A 20496-nucleotide genomic window follows, 5' to 3' on the forward strand; every position below is an offset into this window, starting at 1 on the left:
AACATACCACAGGCAGCTATTACTGTCAGTTCTAACTTTTGGTCTCAGTCTACAATCGCAGCCCTTTGACCATGCTTGCAGAAACATTACAATGAGTAAACCAATTTATTCTTCACTATTAATTATTGAATGTTCTCAGGGAAAATCTGGTAACTCTAAGGATTCCAAGTTGATGACTCTCATAAGTTTGGGGGTTAGTCTCAGTTGTTTTATAACGGTTTCGGTGCTGTTTCTCTTGATCCAACAAAATATTATTCCCAGATGGGATCGGTTTTTGACCTTCTTTTCTATTCTCCTAATTTTGGCCCTTCTAACATTTTCATATTGTAGCTCCTTTCTTTTTTTTTGTTTTTGTTTTGTTTTGTTTTGTTTGTTTGCCACTAATGTTCATGCCGGCTTACATAATTCTCTTATAACAGGTGTTGGCCAATTTGGACACATTTGATTATGGCTTAAAAGCTATTCTTTCTTTCTTTCTTTTTTTTTTTTTTTTAAGATTTTATTTATTTACTTGACAGAGACATCACAAGCAGGCAGAGAGAGAGAGGGAAGCAAGCTCCCCGCCGAGCAGAGAGCCGGATGCGGGGCTTAATCCCAGAAACCTTGGAACCATGACCTGAGCCAAAGGCAGAGGTTTAACCCACTGAGCCACCCAGGCGCCCCTTAGAAGCTATTCTTATGGTTCATGAAAAGCTGACAGAGAAGAAATACACCCCATATTAAAGTACCATTTAATAAACAGGAATATTATTTCTCTTTTAAGATTGTTCTCAGGACAGACCTTATTCAATAAGTTGTAGGATTAGAAGTAACGTAGTTCAGGCTGGATTGGGCCTTTGAAATCATGCAGCATGACTTTGAAAATACCTTTGACACTACGCCAACCAGGAGAGTTTTCTGTTTATTTATTATTTTCACTATGCTAATTACTAAGATTTTCAATAGTTTTTGAAGTCAATTCATTTGATTCTAGATGACTTTCTTTTTTTTGCAAGGAGGATTGAAGGCAGAAGTAACTAAGAAACTTAAGTAAACATAATTAAACATAAAATGCTTACAACGATAATAGAATTGACCTCAGCCAATTAAAATTATTAATAGAAAAAAATATGTCAGTGTCAAATCTGAGTCTACTGCCTCTGTTCCCACTTGGGTAATGAGGATTAGCTTGTGTTTCCTGACAAGAATAGATGGGAATTCACATTTCTTCCTGACATTTGTCCTTCTAGAACATTGGGTTAGAATAGAATTAACCCATAACCAAAATAAATAAATATTTTAACTAATTTAAAGTTAATTTTTAAGGCCCCCAAAAGTGAAATAGGGAGCATTTTCTTTTCAAGCAGTCAAGTTTTTCCATCTTTGGGTGATTGAAAAAATGTTCAGATTATGAATTTTGGAACTTTGTTCTTAACATATCGGACATGCAAGAGACACATCTTTAAGGAGAATCAGAAATGTTTGCTCTGTATTCTCAGCATCACTCTTGATCATAATAGGAAAATAATTTTGTAAAAAGTTTGACCTTTGGCTTTTAGCACTATCTCCATGTGCTACCTGAACTAAACACATAAAAAAAAATTATTCAGAATTCAGTGCAACACACCAGTACAACTTCAGTTTATCGTAGCTTCATTGTTTTTGAATGCAAGATGTACTTTTAAGGCAAATAAAGTAATTTAAGTCAGGTCTTTTATTGTTTTGGTAACACTGTAATCACAAATCAGAAAGTTTCAAAATGCTCAGAAATGTCAAGAGTCTGATTCATCAAAGCATTTATCTGAATTGGCATTTTGTCTTCTTTTATTTCTAAATATTCCTGCCATTTCTGACTCTGTCTTTTCCTCAGTAAAACTGCACCACACACTGGAAAGTAGAGATACAAACATTTATTTGTACAACGTCAAGGGAGTAAGAATAAGAAGATTGGCCGTAGACACAGTCAGAGTCTCGGAAAAGAGAACACTTTTTCCTTCTGCAAAAATGCTGATGTGGCAATGTGGATTTAGCAGGTAGAAGATTTGCCATAACTTCTAACTGAGCAGCACTCAGAATGAGAAGATTCTTGACTATAACTTGGTAGGTATTTTTCCTGAAGAAAGTGAATTATAATTGAGCTTAAAAACTTGGGAAATAACTCATTTTCAAGCAAATTTAAAGTTGGAAAGTAAGCATGGGTTTGAAGTTAGCATAAAGTCATTTTAAAAAGTTTAGGTAAGGCTCCTCTAGTACTTTATATAGTACAAGGTGTGTGTGTGTGTGTGTTTAATTTGTAAATCTAGTCTCAAATTGTTTTGCAGTATTAAAAGAAATTGTGTCTGCATTCAGCCTACACCCCTGGGAATCAATGCAGAGGTTCTCTTAGGTGGCCAAGCCCAGCTTCATGCCCACTGTCCTTTATTGCTTCTGGCTAGCCTGCAGATTTCACATGCATTAAATATCCCACAATAAACCTCATCATCTGTGCTGTAGGGTAGTTTGTATTGGTCATGTGTCCTGTCAGGTTGATAGAGGTGCAAAGCTACATGTCTGACACTCTAAGAATATGCATGTTTTTGAACAATTTGACTACTCAATGCACCAATTTGCAAAATCCTTCTGATAACACTTCCAAAGAACAGATAGCTTTGTTTATTTTGAGGTGGGGAGAGGCAGGGATATTTCTAGCTGGAGTTCCTGAGTTCATTGAAATCTTGTCCCTGGCATTAAGCTGCATGAATTTGGGCAGAATATTTCATGGCATTGAGCCTCAGCGTCTTCATTTATAAAGTAATTGTTTCTGTCACTAGTCCTAAGAAGCTCTAAAACAGCTAATATAAATGAACACATTTTGTTGACTGTAAACCCTTAGATATAATATTATATACTCAGTTCACCAGCACATTCTTGATAACCACAAGAGGGTCCAAGAAAGGAAACTGTTTATAAATCTTTCCCTTTCCCCAAATTAATGTTGGAATGTTTAGGAAAATTCTTACAGCAATGAGTCTTAGCAATTATTGGGTCAGACCCCTTTGAGATAAGAGAAAAATGCATATACACATAAAACTGCCTACCAAATTTGGGGGGTTGGATGGGGGATTCCTGACACCCTTAAGAAAGCGTTTCTCAGAGTGTGACCTCATTTTCTACATCCGAATTGCCTGAGGTGCTTGTTAAAACGTTAATTCCTAGACCCGGCCCCACCCCTACTAAATCACAAATTCAGGAGGAGAAATCTGGGGTTTTGCAGGCACACAGATGATTTGTATGCTTGCGGGAGGTCCAAGGACTACAAATTAAGTACTGCCCTCTTGTTCCTTATTCTGTATTTTAAGGTTTTTCCCCAGTAGCGTATGAATCGGTTGAACTAATGGGAAGAAAATTCAGCTTCAAAACAGGAACCCGGGTAGACGGTTGACAGTGTCCGTCCAATGGCAAATTGAAAATAGTCCTCTGGACCCTAGCTGTTTAAGTTCTCCCCGAGGGTCTTGGCTACCTGCACTCTACAGACTGCTCTTCGCTGGGTGGGGGAGGGGCGCAAGGGGAGGATTAACTGAGCCAACTGCTTCTCCCCCTCCCCCCTCCTCACACACACACACACACACACACACACACACACACACACAGGTAAGAACAGAAGTCTCTTTATCTTTGCTGCCCAGGTTCATTATTAAAAGGATTGGTTTATGTGTGTAAGTTTGCAGGGAGGGAAAGGAAAACATCTGCAAAACCATGCAATGCCCTGGAACGGAACTCTTCTAATAAAAGATGTATCATTTTAAATGCGCTGAATTTTGATTCTGGTAATTCGTGCACTAGAGTGTCTATTTCGAGGCAGCGGAGGTATCATATGACACCGCACGTCAAGGCACCGTGGAGCCCTCTCGTGGACTCCCACCCACTTTCCCATTCACCGCCGAGGGCTGCTCGCGCTGCCGCTCCCCCTGGCGAGCTAGCATGAAATCTCCCTGCCCCTGCCGAGATCAAATGGAGCTCCTCGCTCAGGGGGTGCGAGTATTATTACCTCCGCCATGCAATTTCCACTATCAATAATTTAACTTCTTTGCTGCGGAACAGGAGTACATACCGGGCACCAAAGACTCTCACCCCCGACTTCTTTTTAACGAAAGGGAACGTGAGAAAAAAAAAAAAAAAAATAAGAGTCTGGGAGTTTTGGGGCCGAAGTCTTCCCCAGAGCAGCTGCCTTGATGTTTACTTTGACAAGTAGTGACTGAAAAGGTGGGTTCCTTTTCTTTCTTTCTCTTTCCGTTTTTCTCTCTTTGGTCAGCTAGAAAGCGTTTGGCTTTGGTGAGGTCTGTCATTGCCTCGGCTTCCTGGCTGGAGCAAGTAACTTGGTGTAATGTTATCTGGGGGCATTCATTAATAAAAAATGCCGTTATTATCTTGATTGAATTCCTATTAGGCAAACTCTGGAGAGGTCAGTGCACGAACTCTGTTTAAGCCGGCGTGTTTAAGGCAGCGGAGTAAATCAAGAGCCCCCATGCTCCGTGAGATTTCATTGTGTGCTCGCTTTTGCAGCTCCGTCGTGCGGGAAGGTGCGGGAAGGTGTGTCTCGTGGCCGGGTTAACGCACGCCCTCTCCTGCAGAAGTTGGGTGCTGGGATGGGGCGGAGGGAGTCGCCAGGGAGGGGAGCAAGACCCCGGGGACGCGGGATTCGCACCAGCTCCTGCCCGCCCCAGCGCGCACAGCCGGGGTTTCCGCGAAGGGCGCGGATGCGGGGTTCCCCCGGGCGGGGGGTAGGTTGCCCTTCGAGGCGGCGGGTGCGGCGCTTACGTCCTGCCCAGCCACCCCCGGCCGGCGCGGGGCTTGCGGGGCCACGTCGCGGGGTCCCAGGGACCCGCGGAGCGCGATGCGCGGACCCGGGGAGCCCCGGGACTCCCAGGGGCTGAGCGGGAGCGAGGAAAAGGCGCGGCGTTCCCTTTAAGCGGCCGCCCCGCACGGGTATCGGTGGCGCGGGCGAGCCGGGGGAGGGGGGCGGGGGGCGGCGCGGTTTGACCAATCGAAGCTCAACCGAAGAGCTAAATAATGTCTGACCCGAGCTCGATGCGCAGGCTGGAGCTCCCGGTCCTCGCCGCCGCCGCGCCCGGGCGCACCCGCCCGCTTGCTGTCCCGCGCCCCCCGTCGCGCCGCGGGCTCTCGGGCGGGGCCGAGGAGCCGGTCCCGCGCGCCCCCCGCCTCCTCTTCGGGAAGCTTTGATGAGACACTTGAACTGCAGTTGCCACCGCTGCTGTGGGGCCGGCGACCAGCGGCTCCGCGACGGGGATCCGGGCTGGGCGCAGGGGCCAGGAGCGAGATAACGATGTGACTCCTCCGCCGGGGACCCGTGAGCTTTGTGTGGACTCCGAGGTAGGCAAGTAGCAGGCGTGGGGCTTGGCGCGGGAGCCGCCCGTCCGCAGGGCAAAGTTGGCTGGGAGACCCCGAAGTTGCAGGAAGAGGTTGGAACTCCCTTCCTCCCCTCCAGGAGAAAGGGGACTTGGTGTTGCTCCGGCGAAGCTTTCTCCTTGGCATCCCGCGGCCCAGAGGGCAGCCAGGACCCCCCGAGGGAGAGGGACCCCAGGCAGCCCTGAAGTTGGGGGAGAAAAAGCCTAGAGGAGACGCGGAGCTGAGCTGCGGGAGCGGAGACGGCGCCCCGGGGATCCCCCGAAACCCTTCCCTAGCACAGCCGGGGTCGTGAGAGAGATTTAGGGCGCCAGCTGTCGGGGCCCTGACTGCGGTGACTGTGTCGGAGCTGGGGTATGAATCTTTTCTATGGGCTGGGCGGTCCCAGATTTTAGGGGGTCCCTTGCTCCCTCAGCCCACACCACCACCCCCGGGGCTCCAGCCGGGCTGCACACCGTCACCTGCGCCTCAGGAGTTGAGAGCAAAGCGGACTTAACACAGGTCCAGTGTAGTGTATCTCGGAAAACTTGAGACACTTCTGCACCTCGGACCTGAAAGGGGCTGCAGGATCCCGGGGCAGGCTGCGCCCACACTTCTCCCCATCCCGCTCCCCTCCCTTGGATCACCTACCACGGAATTACAAGTTTTGACTTTAGTAGCGGGATGGGCTGTCTTGACTCGGGTGGGTCTCTGGGGATGCAAAGCCGGGAAGAAGGAATGGGTGAGCCGTGCCGGGAAAGAAAGAGCTGAGCGTTGGGGGCTTTACGCCCGACGGGCTGAGAATGGAAATTGCAGACAGGGGGCACCCCCAGGGGAGAAAAGCCTTGGGGTTGCTAGAATGAGCTGAAGTCGCGGTGGAAGGATGCTGTGTTTGTGTGTTGGGGGTGGAGCGGGGTGGAGGGACAGGGGTTGGGGGGCGAGAAGGAGGGGGCAGGGAGCTTGGTGCTAGGGAAGGTAGAGGGTGCCCTCTGCCGGCCAAGCTACCCAGAGCAGCTGCTGGGGCCCGGGAGACTGGGGGTGGGGAAGTGGTTAAAGGATGACTTTTCGGGATCCCTTCGGGAGCTGGTAGGAGGGACTTGTTGAATGATGCTTCTGACACTCGACTCGGATGTAGTTGACCCGTTGCTCCTCTTTGGCTCCAGTGCAAAAAGTTTTCCTCGCCCGGGGGGAGTTATGATGGACTACGAATGGTGGTGTGTTAGGGCTCCCTGGATCTTATTTTTGGATTCTTCAGGTATCTTACATTTAACTCCTCAATGTCAGTAGTAGCCAGTGAACATTTTTTGACAAGAATGCAGGAATGTTCTTGGCCAGAAGCAAAGGAAATCATATTTCTGAGTGTTTATTAATTCTCCTAGTATAGTTATTTCTTAAAGCAAACCAATGTCTAATTGAGAATGTTTTTGTTTTTAAACTGCATATAAAATGTGTTATGCTGTTAAATAAGAGCTTCAAACTGGCTCTACTTCTTCTATTTTTATACAACAATTTATTTGTATATGTGTTTATTATAAGGTCAAAAGCCATATTGGTCTTAAAATTATATACTTTTGAAAAACATTTTTATTTATTGGGTATAATTACAGATTTATTTTGTCTAAACGTGGGAATCCTCAGTGTTTACCTCCTGCAAAACATTATCATTTTTAAGTTGGAGTTTCTGAGATTATGGTGGTACGTAGAGCTCCGTGTCGATCACATCCCACATTGCACGGAGAGATTGCCAAGTCTTGGCCCTGGGACCAGCACCCCTTTAAAACACTCACTAACTCTTGTTCCCTTATTCTGCAAACATCTTGTTTAAGATTTTTCTTTTATGAGTTTACCCCTGGACTAGCAGCAGAGGTAAGAGAAAGGAAAGAGACACTTGTTGAAATGTAACCATAACTTTTACTGGAATTTAAAACACGTTGGTCACCATTGCTGGAATTCCAGGGCCATAAAATCGTTGTCTTTTTTTTCTACATTATTTTGCAATATATGATAAATGTTGGAAAATACAAACTGGTAATAAGTTTTGATAGGAGAACTGTTGTGTAGGTAGGGCTATTTTAAGTTATTACGGAATGTATTCTATTTATAAATGATGTAAGCAGAAAGAAATGATTTCCAGATAAACAAGACTTACGTACATGTTTTGAAGCACTAGAACACTGCATACACACTTAGACATCACATTTTAAAAAAGCAAAATAACAACGTAATTTTTCACATACATTTGGAGCCATTCATAGCCCATTCAGAACTGAATTAGTAACTGGAAATCATGTTTATTTTAAGGTGATATTCAAGGTCATTTAAGGTATAAAGTAGGTCAACATTCAGAATAAAGCATTAAGGAAATCTGTTTTAGGATGTCTTTATTAAGTGTAACTTTTACTTTCGAACAAGAGGAACTGAGAAAATGAAGCAAATGATTCATTTATACTAAGTGAATTAATTGTCTAATGCTCAGAATGGCCAAAGTGGGGTGGGGAAGTGCTGGAATATTGCTGGTTCATTGTGATTTACCAGGGGGGGGTGGATCTTGTAAATGCAAATTTATAAAATCCTGGCGTAAAGTCCTTTGGTTTCCTGTTTAATGGGGACACCATTAGAATGTAAACTATTCCTTTCTTCCTGGAATCTCACTTTTCTGTAGTCAAAATGCAGATGAGTGATAATCTCATTTCTTTGAAACATAAATAGCTCTAGTCTGTAGCTCAGAACACACTGCAAACTGGGCACGCCCACCTGATAATAGCAAAGAGCTCTGTTACATGTTTTTACATTTGTGTTTAAACTTTCTGTAAATATCCCTTACCACCACCCCCCCCCCCCCCCACTTCAAACAGAGCACACAGAATTCTGTATTCTACACCCAGGTGGTGAACTTGTGGAATTTAACAGCCAGCAGCTTTGGGTCTCAATCTTGGACTTACACTTCTACTAAGCTTCAAGAATATTGAAGATGTACACAATAGAAAGGTCACATGCACGCAGTTCATTAACATTTTGAGATCTAGGAAGTGAGTCCCAGAGTGAAAGAATAATTCTCAATTTCGTGAATGAAAACTGAGAGCCTGGAAATTGTATGAGAGCTAAACTCTGAAGATCTTTTAAAATGAAGGGCACTCCCATTTTGATGTCGATAATAGCGAATTTATTTTAATGGTTGAAACATAATTTTCCTCTGCCATCTCCCTGTATGGATCATTGCAATTTGTGTGAGGGGGCCAGCTCAGCCAAATGCGAGTGAGTATGTCCCTTTAATAGGGTAATTGCTAACTTTTCTCAACTTGTTTTCAAACGATTGTTATGGAGCACTCAGTTTCCACTAATTGCAAAATTGCTGCTTAATTGAAGGACTCTCAGCCCTCTAGAGCAGCCATTCAGCCACTGGCAGGCTCTGTAATCTCAAGCTGTGAATTGCATTTTAAAGAGGAATGGAGGAGAGAATTCAGGGGAATTCTAGGTAAATGCTGGCTGTTCGGTGGAGGAAGAAATCATTTGAACAAGAATCACATTAAGTTACGTTATGATAAATTTTCTTTACTAGGATGAATAACATACCCAGATGGGCTTCAAAAGTGAATAATCAAACTTATTGGTTACTCTCTGCATCCATTTACTCTGTTTAGTATGGAGTAATGTTAAGCAATAAATGATGTTGGCAAATGAAATCCGTATGTCATTTGTATATGGGGTTTAACCCTAGGAAACAGAAGAAGGCTTTGGTGTTTTTAAACTCAGGCATATGTGTCCTCAAAGTCCTCTTAAACTTCCACTGAAGCATAGAATTGTTGAGTCCTAAATAATTTTACACTTAAACGCATCTCTGGCTTTCCAGAACACTTATATTAAACCCTTAGAATAAGGGGTGGACCCAGTTATTAAATATATGGAATCATTCCTGATAGCAGACATGAAACAACGAAGCTCACTAATATATTGATTGTGAAAAACTTGGGGCGGGGGGCGGCGGTAAAGGATGGTAAATGTGTGTGTTCCCTAAGTGGAACAGAAAGGTATTCTTGTTTCAGTAGAAAGACAGGAGAATGTGATCAGATAAGTAGGGAAGCTTTCATTTAAATACAGATACTCAAATTCAGGTTCAGACTCTGGGACTTGTAGGCTCTTGAAGAAAGAAATCTGACCAAATATGCTGGATGCTAAGAAGTGGTTCATTGTCCTGATGTCTCATTTGCACATGGTTTGGAGTTTGAGGATGGGTTCCTTTAAATGAATTGGAAGGGGCGGGTGCGGGACCAGGAAGAGTGATGAGTTGGAAGCGGAGTAAATTTACAAGCTTTAGTGACAACCATAATATAGCACAAGTTCATTTCCAAAGATCCCAGAGAGTAAAGAACATTATGCAGTTTTCCCCCAAAGGTTCACTTGAAAGAACTTTTCATTGGTTGTCATGGTAGTAATGTCCTGATTTTGAAAGCTCACAGAACCTAGTAGCTCTTAAATGTGCTTTCATCTTGATTCCTTTGGTCTGACTGAAGCTTTATGACCACCTTCTGTGTTTTTGACATGCCTCTGCATATTTAGAGGGAGGTGGGCGGGCAAAGGAAGATGCCTTAATTCTAAGACACTATAACTAGGAAATGTAAAATTTTATGATAAGAAATCACTAAACTTCAAACTGGCTTATTAAAATAAAACTAGAAGACAGCCTATCATTTAATTACAACTAGCGTGTGTAAAATTAAGATTTATACAATGGAAATTCAAAAAAAGAAAATAAAGCGGCATTTTCAAGAAATTTAAGGAAGTCATCAAAAGTTGAAGTAATAGTGCCACCTAGAGAACAAAATCACCAGCTTTACCAAGCCATATGGCTCATTTGCCATATGAACCCTTTCTCCTCAGGCTATAGTTACATTAAAGGCTAGTCACTAGGATTTGCTTGCTACCCTATTCGGATTTGGTGAGTGTGGGGGTTGGTGGGGTGTGGAGGTTTACTGTGCATTTGGGATTATAGATGAGATTTTAAAATGGGCAGATCCACAGCTCAATGCATACACGAAGTCATTTTTGCATGTTAATATAGTAGCCAAATGTAGATTAGCCTGCCAGGAATAAAAGCTGGCCTTTTTTTTTTAACATTTATTATTTTTAATTATGTATGTTGAAGCATTGAGTACAAAGCTTCTGATTTTATTCACTTGCTACAGGCAGTTCACTGTTTCTGAGATACAATAACACCAAATAAATTGAGTAGAGAGACCTTAAGAAGTCTTTGATCTGAGATCCAATTTTAACTTTAATGATTTGAGGAGGATTAAGAATAAAATAAAGGGTCATATATGTAGCATGGCTTTAAACACCAAAAAGTAAGAGGGGGAAAAATAGACAAGGAGAAGGAAATTTTAAGGGCTGCCTCAGCCTTAGCATAGATAAAGATAGACAAATGAGCCAGCACCAAAAGATAGTAGGGGAGCCAAGGCACCAATAATTACAAATTAGCTTAAAATTCTTTGATGACAAACATCTGTGTTTAATTCATTTTTGCATGCTCCCACGGTAGCATCTAAAACAGTGCTGGTAGCAAAAGAGACACTTGGACAAATACTGTTGAATGAACAAATAGATTGATTAATAGTTGCTTCAGAGTCTATTGACTAGCAATGTAGACAATGAGGAAACTTCATAATTGCAGAAAAGTGTTTTGCTGGCAGAGAAGCAGAAGCTGGAAGAACTTGAGTGTAGTGCTACTTTGTTTCTGGTACTGGTTGTTGGTGTCCTGTAGTTGGCTTAGTTCTGAAATTTCTTATGCACAGTTTTATTCTTTTATAAAATTAATCATGTTTGGAACACAGGAAATGTTAGTGTTGATTTATGCAGTAACAGCTCTACACTTCCTGGTGGATTTTCATTTCATCGTTTTCAAAGTTTTGGATGTCAGCTGCTGTGCTTCAGGGAGTGGAAGTGTGTGTGTGTGTGTCTTAAAAGTAAGTTAGTGCCCATTTCTTCTGGTAAGCAGATAACCAAAGAAAGTCATTATATTGTCTGTATTTTGTGTCATGCATAGGGACAATCAGGTGTGGAAAACTTTCCAGGGAAGGGAACACTAGAAAAAGAGAGAAGGAAGAAGGAAACTCATCGAGTACAGTTTTTGTCACATGAGATTGAATCTAATTAGCCTTGGTTTGGGAGCTGCTAGCATCAGCATTTGCTGCATTTTCTGATGTTCTTTCTGCCTTCCTGTGTTTTTGAAAACTGAAACTATGCCCAAATTGAAACAAGTTTCTCTATCTTCTCACGTGTTTGTTTATTTCTTGAGTTATGGGAAGTGTTTTTAAAATAGATAAATTTCTTTTACATCATACAGAATCTGAAGGCCAAGCAGTTCGCTTCACACTGCTGGAAGGGATGCTGGGCAGAGTCCCAGGCCTCGTTCCTAGACCAGACTGTCAAAGGTGCTGTCTCTTACGCAACACTGGGAAAGTACATCTAGCGTCAACATGTTGGCTGATAGTGTATCTAAAGGCACAGATAGGTTGAACGTAGAGCCAGGAGACATTCTGTTGAATCATAGAATCTGGACCGTTTACATTTACTTAGATGTAAAATAGTATGATTTGGTTAAAATCAATTGTATAAATACAGGATAGAAGAGCGAGTTGGGAAAAGGTTTGGGGGGATGACTTACCAGACTACGCAAAGGAATTCTAGGTGTTTTAAATACCCACAGGTTCAGTGTGAGCCGGTGGTGTTACTACAGGCAGTACACATAGCTACTGAAAATTTTGGTCTGCACTAGTAGAAGCATAACCCTCAAATGGGGAAGCTAATAATTCTCCTCCACTTTTTAGATAGACTATATATAGGATACTATCTTCAAGGAAATGAAATTGCTTTCATCTGCTGAGATCATGGTGACACAGAGGCACAGGGCATTTGAAATCATTGCATGTGAGGATTGGTTGAAGGAATTTGGTAGGGGTGGCTGGGGACAGAAAACCTTAGGCTGGACTGGCAAATGGGTTGGGTTTTTTGGGGGCGGTTTTTTTTCGGGGGGGGGGTCTCTCTTACCAACTCCCATCACATGATTCTAACTACCTGGAATGCTGGCTTAAGAATTCTGAAGCTGTCCAGGCTCAAAGAGAAAGAATGTTCTGACTGCTAATGCCCTCCATGGCTGAGGGATTAGTGGCAGCTTGTGTGATAATGTTTTTGACATCCTTATTTACAGGACAGTCTTCACATTTGGAGGAGGCAATAGGTTTGTTTTGTGTCACCCCAGAGAGCAGATCTAGGACAAGTGATACAAATGTAGGTCCATACGTAGTGCCTAGAAGTATTTTAAGTTCCATTTAATTTCAGCAAATATTGAATGCTTACTGCATACAAAGCACTTCATTGGGGGGTGATTTATAATCTAACAAAAAAGAGGCTTTTTTAGGATATGGCCCATTCCTGTTACAGATGTTTAAGCAGAGGTTGCAAACCTTGTAGAAAGGGTGCATGTCAATGTGGGAGGCTGGAGGTAGGTATATGGGATCTGAAGTACCTTTGTCCTCCTAAGCTTTTCATATACGTTGATCATATCCTCAAGTGTCCTCCCTATTTTTAGTTAACATACAGTTCTAATAATGACAATTACATGTCTTTGTTTTTTAATCCTCTACTTCTGCAGCTTCCTGAATTGTGTATCAGGAAATGCTTCCCTTTTCTTTTTTTCTTTTTTCTTTCTTTCTTTTTTGCGAAGTGCTGCACTTTTACTTTTCCCATGCTTCCATCTGGATTCTCGAAAGTAGTTCTTTTTTTCCTTTGGATCAAACTAACCAGAATGTTTCTAAAAAGAGGCCTGATCAGATTCAGATGCCCAAATTGCTTAAGAAATTAACTTTTGACATTAGATTTTCTAGAGAGTTCAGGGGCTGAACTGAAAAAACCTTCTCAACGTTCCCCTTCCCCTTCTGGGAACCATGAGATCTTCAGATATGACCGTTTGTTCCAGAGTTTCTCTTTTTAAATCTAAAATGTCAAAGAAATGGACCCCTTCCCCAAGCCATCAAGTTAATGTAAATTTCTATTTTATAACTTACTTTGCTCCTGGGTAGAATGGTTGGAGATTAATCCATATGGGTGTGTCATTACAATGCACATTGAGAGTAAGGGGTGTACAGCCCACTCCAGTACTCTCATGAGTACATATTCTTTATGAGCGATCTCTCAGTCTGCTTTCAAGTATTCATATTGTCAACTACAATTGAATACTTACATCCCCTTTAGGACATCACATATTTTGTGTTGCTACATGTATGTTTTCTCCTGTTTCAAAGCTTTTCTTTTAAAATAGTCAGAGTGTTATACGCAGGGGATGATTATGTTACTCATGAATTCACCAAGCATAAATTGAGTGCCCAGGGGATGCAGGCACTAGGCTACTTGGGGTTTTCCCCGTAAGGATCCATCCATCTTTCGGTGCTACCTGTTAGGGAACTCCATTGATTTTCCCATATAAGGCTTCCATTGCCTCTTCATATACTCACTTCAAAAGAGGTGTGGTCTTTAGAAGGAAAAAAAAATCTGTTGAGCAAATTCTCAGACTTCCTCTCCATACTATATTTTCAGCGATGGGCTATGACATTGTAAAATAACTTATTTCTCTTTTAAGAGTTGATCCTTCTTATCCCTTGATTTTCAGATGTCATTTCATATTCAGATAATGAAAAAATTCTTGTTAGACGTTATCTTAAACATTTTGCTTCTAGAAGATATTTCCCGAGGAGCTCTTTGTGCTGAATGCTGGGAGAAGTCACAGTAGAACTTCTGAACCAAAGATGCTGGTTCATTTCCACTGACTTGATGATGGATTTTTTCCCTTACATACAAGGACATGCTTGGGCCTCTTTGTATTCAGGAATGTGTCTTTCATTTGACAGTGTTTATAAATGCTGTATGTATATAAATTTAAATTGTGAGAATGATTCCATTTCCTGGAAGCTGGTTTCATGATTATGCTGAGTAAGGAAAAGATGGAAAAATCATTTTAGTGAATACTATCTTGCCTTTAAAGATCAGTCAGTAACATGTTTAAGTTTAGTAATGCATGTCTTTAGAGTTTACTAAAAACCACTTTTTAATCCATAGGATCTCCATTCATGGTGAAGTCAGGAGATGTTTTTGCTCATGTGTGGTAGAAGTAAGAGTCCATATGTGGTGTTCATGGGTCGGGTAAATATGCCAGTGTAACCACGAGCAGTTTGGCACCGTCAACTCAGAAAGGAGTGTTTAACCTCTTGATATATAATAAGGAAGCAAATGTTCATGTAGTTCTTTGAATTTCAGAAAAATCAGGAAGTGGGTCAAGAAGGGGTAATAGGTCCCACTTTCCTTCTCCTACACCAGACTTACAGCCATGCTCCCAACTTCCGTTTCATTCCTGAGCAGGGCAGCTAGAATGAATAGTGCCAGAGAACACTCCATGCTTCGCGTTTTGAGACAAACTCAGAGAGATAGACCCATGTGCACTAACCTCAAAACTAGTGGTATAAATATAAATAAGTGAATTGTAGGACTTCCCCATGCCCCAACAAAATCATATATGGAACTTGGGTATGTAAAACAAAAATAAACAGGGCTGTTGTAGTTGAAGTACAGGTGGGAATATCAGGGTCCTGCCCCTTTGACCTTGATCAGTTTTGTCCCTTGCAAGAGGCGCCTTGACACTCTGTTCTGCAAAACCCAGATGGAAAACGATTTCTCTAGGTAAAAGTCATCATGCAGAAATCCCAAAGTCCTTAATCTTCCTTCCTTTTTTATGAAAATGACTGTCCTCCTGCCCATTCCTTGGCCAGTTCTCTGGCATTGAGAGTTGTGTTCTTCTGCTGGTTCAGAGTAGTCACAAATGGAACTTGATAAAGGAGATACTCCTACATGAAATGTTTCCCATGCATGAGTTTTTAGAAATAATCATAGGTGGGTAACAGTTGAGAAGAAATGAGGGATGACCTTAATGTAAAGATTTTATTAATCATTAAAATGGATCATCATTAATAAAATTTATTTTAAATTGCTTTTCTTAAAATGTCAGTATATTTTCCTGGTTTACACAATCCTGAGAACGACTTTCTTATAAGTTTATTATTCCAGAGTCTCTGAAGAACATTCAGAGATCAATCTGACAAAGGTCAATCTCATGTAAAAATTTTGGAGAACTCTCACCATCGCTATTCCAAGCACTATGAAAGGATGTGAAAACTTGCCCTAATGCAGTAAGTAAGCATTGGTACTGGAACAAAAATTTGGTTGGTTTATCGTCACTAACATTCCTACATGATTTTCTTGGCTGACATCATATGTAGACAAGGCTGCACACTTCAATAGGCATCTTGTCCAAAATCTTGATTCATATTTTAAAAATGCATTCTCGTGTTTCATTTCATTTGATCCTACAAATAACCCTCTGAAAAAGATTGAGCAGACATGATTCCCATGTAATAGATGGGGAAACAGAAGTTCAGAGTCCCAAAGTAACTTGATCCAAGACGCACAGCTCTAGAACCCGAGCAGGGATTACAACTCAGTGACTTCTACCTTAACCCTTTTGCCATAGCTGACTGTCACCAACCGTAACATATAGTATTCACGTAAAAAACCATATTTCTTATGGTTTCATATTTCAAACCCTTGGTACGTTAACGTGAATCTGGCACAGGTATAGGCCGATATTGTCACCCTCTATAGAGCAGAGATTGGCGACCTTCTGTGCACCAAGGAGGAAAATGATGATGGGAAGATAACAAAAATGTTTTAAGAGTTTTTAAATGTAGTCCCCCCCCTTTTTTTTTTAAAGATTTTATTTATTAATTTGACAGAGATCAGTAGGCAGAGAGGCAGGCGGATAGAGAGAGGGGAAGCAGGCTCCCATGCGGGGCCTGATCCCAGGACCATGAGATTGTGACCTGAATGAGATTGTGACCTGAGCCGAAGGCAGAGGCTTTAAGCCACTGAGCCACCCAGGTACCCCCCCCCCCCTTTTTTTAAAGGGAAAAAAAAAAACTCTTGAAGAGAGAGGAATAGAATATATGATTTTTTGATGTCTTGTTCCTTGAGTTTCTTTGTTAAAATTTTACTTAAAGCTGAGAATCCTGTATGTGAGCCATAGAAGAACAGAACAGAGGGGGGTTCCCCAACATGGTGATCATCAGAAATGCCTTGGAAACTGTAAAAAAAAAAAAAAAAATACAGGTAACAGGTGCTAGTCCTTGATACTGGTAGGTTTGGGACAGAGCCTGGACATAGATTATGGTTAGAAACGTCCATAGGTGGTTCAGATATGCAGGAAAGTTTAAGAATTGCTGAGTGAAAAGCCAGATAAATTTACTATCCTGTGATGTAGAGAGACTTACCATTCACTTCATTGTTCAAATATGTGGGTTAGGGCATGGTGAGAAGGGATTTGGGGCCTTGTGAATAATCAGAAATTCAGAGGCTTTGAGATGGGAGGCCTGTTGAAGATCTTTTGACTCAGAAAATTCTTGAGAGCAGAAAACCTGGGACGATATTCCCCAGCCCAGTGATCAAGTTATATTGTAGATCCACCACTTACTAGAATTGTGACCTTATACATATCACTTAGACCCTCTGTGCCTCAGCCTCTTGATGGGGTAGTGGTAGGGATTAAATGTGTTAATATTAGTAAAGTGCTTGGAACACTGCTTGGCGTAATAACGGCTTAATCAATTTCAGTCACTGTTGTTGCTGTTGGCACTTTCCAGCCCAAAATAGCACCATTTGTGAGTTATTATCAAGACAAGTAAAAACTTTATTAACATGCTTCCTGCATAAATTTGCTTCTCTTTGTACCAAAGTTGACAAGACAGAGACTCTGTTTTACTGTAATCTTTGGAGTCTAATTTGTTTATTAATGACTTTCTTCCCCCTTCATCCATTTAAATCCTACTCATTCTTCAAGACCCAGTTGGAGTGATAGAGTTTTGGATTCCAGGTCCGCCACTTAGTAGTAGACCTATGATCTTGGGCAAGTTGCCTAAATTCTCCATGGCTTGAGTAATGTTGAGGGAAATACTTTTCCCCCATCCTGTGGTTCCACAAGGGCACCTACTTCCTAAAATGCACAAGAAGGGTCAAATCAGAGGAGCATTCTGGGTCTTCTCGCATCCCTGTTACTTGTTCCTTTTTGTGAGAAGTGGTGATCAATCTGATTGGTGGGACCTTACTAAACCTGTCCTCTCCTGGAGTGTATACTATGCAAGTCAAAACAATGGACCGCTGGTGCTGAAATTGAGCCCACCACTCTCTTGCTTTGTGGGACCATGTCCACAGTATACCATGTCCAAGGATGTAGGTTCTTGGCATTCTAGCCATGATGCAATAAGCAGTAAATGCTGGGCTGGCTTCTTCATGCCCTGCCAACACCTGTGCCCACCGTGTTTTCTAACCCAGCTTTGCTAACATGAGGCCAACTCTGTATTTTGATTCCCTCTTGGCAGTGTGTTCCTATTCTGTTCTCAATTCAGGCTTCCAAAGGGAGGAGATATGGTTACCCCAAATATGTACTGTTAAGTAAAAAGTTGAATAAATGGTAATTTTTTTAAAAGATTTTATTTATTTGACAGAGATCACAAGTAGGCAGAGAGGCAGGCAGAGAGAGAGAGAAGGAAGCAGACTCCTTGCTAAGCAGAGAGCCCGATGCAGGGCTCCATCCCAGGACCCTGGGATCATGACCCAAGCCGAAGGCAGAGGCTTTAACCCACTGAGCCACCCAGGTGCCCTAAATGGTAACTTTTTTCAAAGTTGTATGAGTTATGGTCCTTGTCCCCAAATACCTGTGTTATAAGTTAGCTTTATTCCCCCCATGTATTTGTCTTTTTATGTTTTTATTTTAATTCCAATTAATTAACATACAGTGTTATATACAGTTACAGGTATACGATATAGTGATTCAGCAACCATGCATTTTTGTCTCAGTTCTGCAGTTGAAATTGTAAACCCTTTGAAAACAAAACCTATGTGTCATACATTGTCTTAGTTCCCATAGCATATAGCTGATTGTGGTGCCCGTGGTACTTGCTCAATAAGTCAACATTTCCTTCAGGCATGGAAAAGACTTCAGCATTGTCATGGTCAGCTAGGTAAGTACTGTGAATGGGAAATCATGTCTAGGTAAATGGCCATAAATGAGTCTTGATTTGCAGCTTCCATGCCCCAGAAGCTCACCAACATTGAACTCTTTATGAGCACTTTTCATGCTTTATGGCTTGTAGGTGCTAAGAAGTTAAACAGATCAGATAATGTAATCTTCTGCTCTACAGACTATGATTGATACTGAACAAAAACCTAGGTCAAAGTCTCCTGTTCTCTGTTACCCGTCCTCCTTTTCATTCCCTCTTTTGGGACTGTTCTTGGGGACATGCCAATGACAGCATGTTCTACAATGAACAGTAGTTGTTGATTTAATCTGTATCTAACCCCGTCCCCTCCCTCTAACAGAGACGCTCCCAAAGGCAGGGATTCTGCCTCATTCACTGTGGTATCCCTGGCATCTGTGCTCAGAGATTGTTAAAGCACAGATGTTAGGAGTAGGCTAAGTCACAGTCCTCCTAAGCTGTGAGTTTGACACCTTGACCCCAGTGAAAGGTTTTCAAGGATATTCCAGCCACAGAAGGATGGATGACCTTCATGTCTCTGAAAGGAGAAAAGGAGGAAATGGAGCTTTAAAAATATTTGTGGGGTTTTTTCCCTCATGGAATACTCGTGGTCTGCCTCTGAGTTTCTTCACATGAGAGAATGCCAGAAACACAACTGACCAGAGCTCTGCTGATTAAACATGTGATTGAGTTCATGACTCTGATGTATACCTCAGAGGTGTCACCTCATTGTCCCTGTGTCCCCATAAATAGCTTTTTATTTGTGAGCCTCTAACTGATTGACTGTATAAAATTAACCCTTTGGGGTAACACTAAAACACTTCTTTGAAAGCTACCAACAGCTGGAAGTGCACCCACCTCTGTAGGTCTTAGATTTTCTTGTCATACTTAAAAGTCAGTGACAATTTCAGGAAACAACAGATGTTGGTGAAGATGTGGAGAAGGGAGAACCCTCCTACTGTTGGTGGGAATGCAAGCTGGTGCAGCCACTCTGGAAAACAGTATGGAGATTCCTCAAAAAGTTGAAAATAGGACTACCCTATGACCTAGTAATTGCACTACTGGGTATTTACCCCGAAGATACAAATGTAGTGGTCTGAAGTGGGGTGAAGTGACCTGCACCCCAGTGTTTATAGTGGCAATGTCCACAATAGCCAAACTCTGGAAAGAGCCCAGATGTCCATGAATGGATAAGGAAGACATGGAGTGTGTGTGTGAGTGGGATACTATTCAGCCATCAAAATGAAATAATTGCTATTTGCAATGATATGGAAGAAACTAGAGGGTATTATGCTAAGTGAAATAAGTCAATCAGAGAAAGACAATTATATGATCTCACTGATAGGTGGAATCTAAGAAACAAAACAGCATCATAGGGGAAGAGAGCTAAAATAAAATAAGACAAAGTACTAGAGAGGGAGACAAACCATGAGACTCTTAATCATAGGAAACAAACTGAGGGTTGCTGGAGGGGAGGGGCGGGGAGCTGGGTGTTAGACATTAAGGAAGGTACGTGATGTAATGAGCACTGGATGTTATATAAGACCGATGAATCACTAACCTCTGATTCTGAAAACAATAATTTATTATATGTTACTTAATTGAATTTAAATTTAAAAATAGAAAAAATAAATACTGCTGCCTGTTAAAAAAAAAAAAAAAGTCAGGAACAGTTTATACTCAGGGTTCAGTCACTTGAAACTTCATTAAGAGTTAACCAGTCAAGGGCACCTAGCTGGCTCAGTCAGTAGAGCATTTGACTCTTGATCTTGGGGTTGTAAGTTCAAGCCCTATGTTGGGCATAGAGCTTACTTACAAAAAAAAAAAAGAGTTGCCAAATTGATTATTCCCACTTTACATGAAGCAGTCTTGAAAATTATTTTCCTTAAACAAATACATCTAAACTTTAAGTTTTTAATAACCTTTGCTAAAGAAATAAATGAATCATTAACTAAAAGGTATGTAATACTTTTTTTTTTTTAAGATTTTTTTATTTATTGGACAG

At 41.7% G+C, this 20496-nt stretch overlaps 1 protein-coding gene across 4 annotated transcripts in view; it reads left to right on the forward strand.

The window, feature by feature from the left end:
* Positions 1-20496, forward strand: part of BDNF (brain derived neurotrophic factor) — a 55199-nt gene that overhangs the window by 16093 nt on the left and 18610 nt on the right. Inside the window, exon 1 of one of the 4 annotated variants that reach the window (XM_046014359.1) lies at positions 3961-4221. The exons of 2 other annotated variants lie outside the window; for them this stretch is intronic. The gene's annotated coding sequence lies outside the window, so the exon portion shown is untranslated. Of the gene's footprint in view, positions 1-3960; positions 4222-5218; positions 5350-20496 lie in introns of those variants that run through there. One more of the 4 variants, XM_046014361.1, reaches the window with a different exon arrangement.

This window comes from Meles meles, chromosome 8, assembly GCF_922984935.1.
Source record: "Meles meles chromosome 8, mMelMel3.1 paternal haplotype, whole genome shotgun sequence".
NCBI classification, from domain to species: domain Eukaryota; kingdom Metazoa; phylum Chordata; class Mammalia; order Carnivora; family Mustelidae; genus Meles; species Meles meles.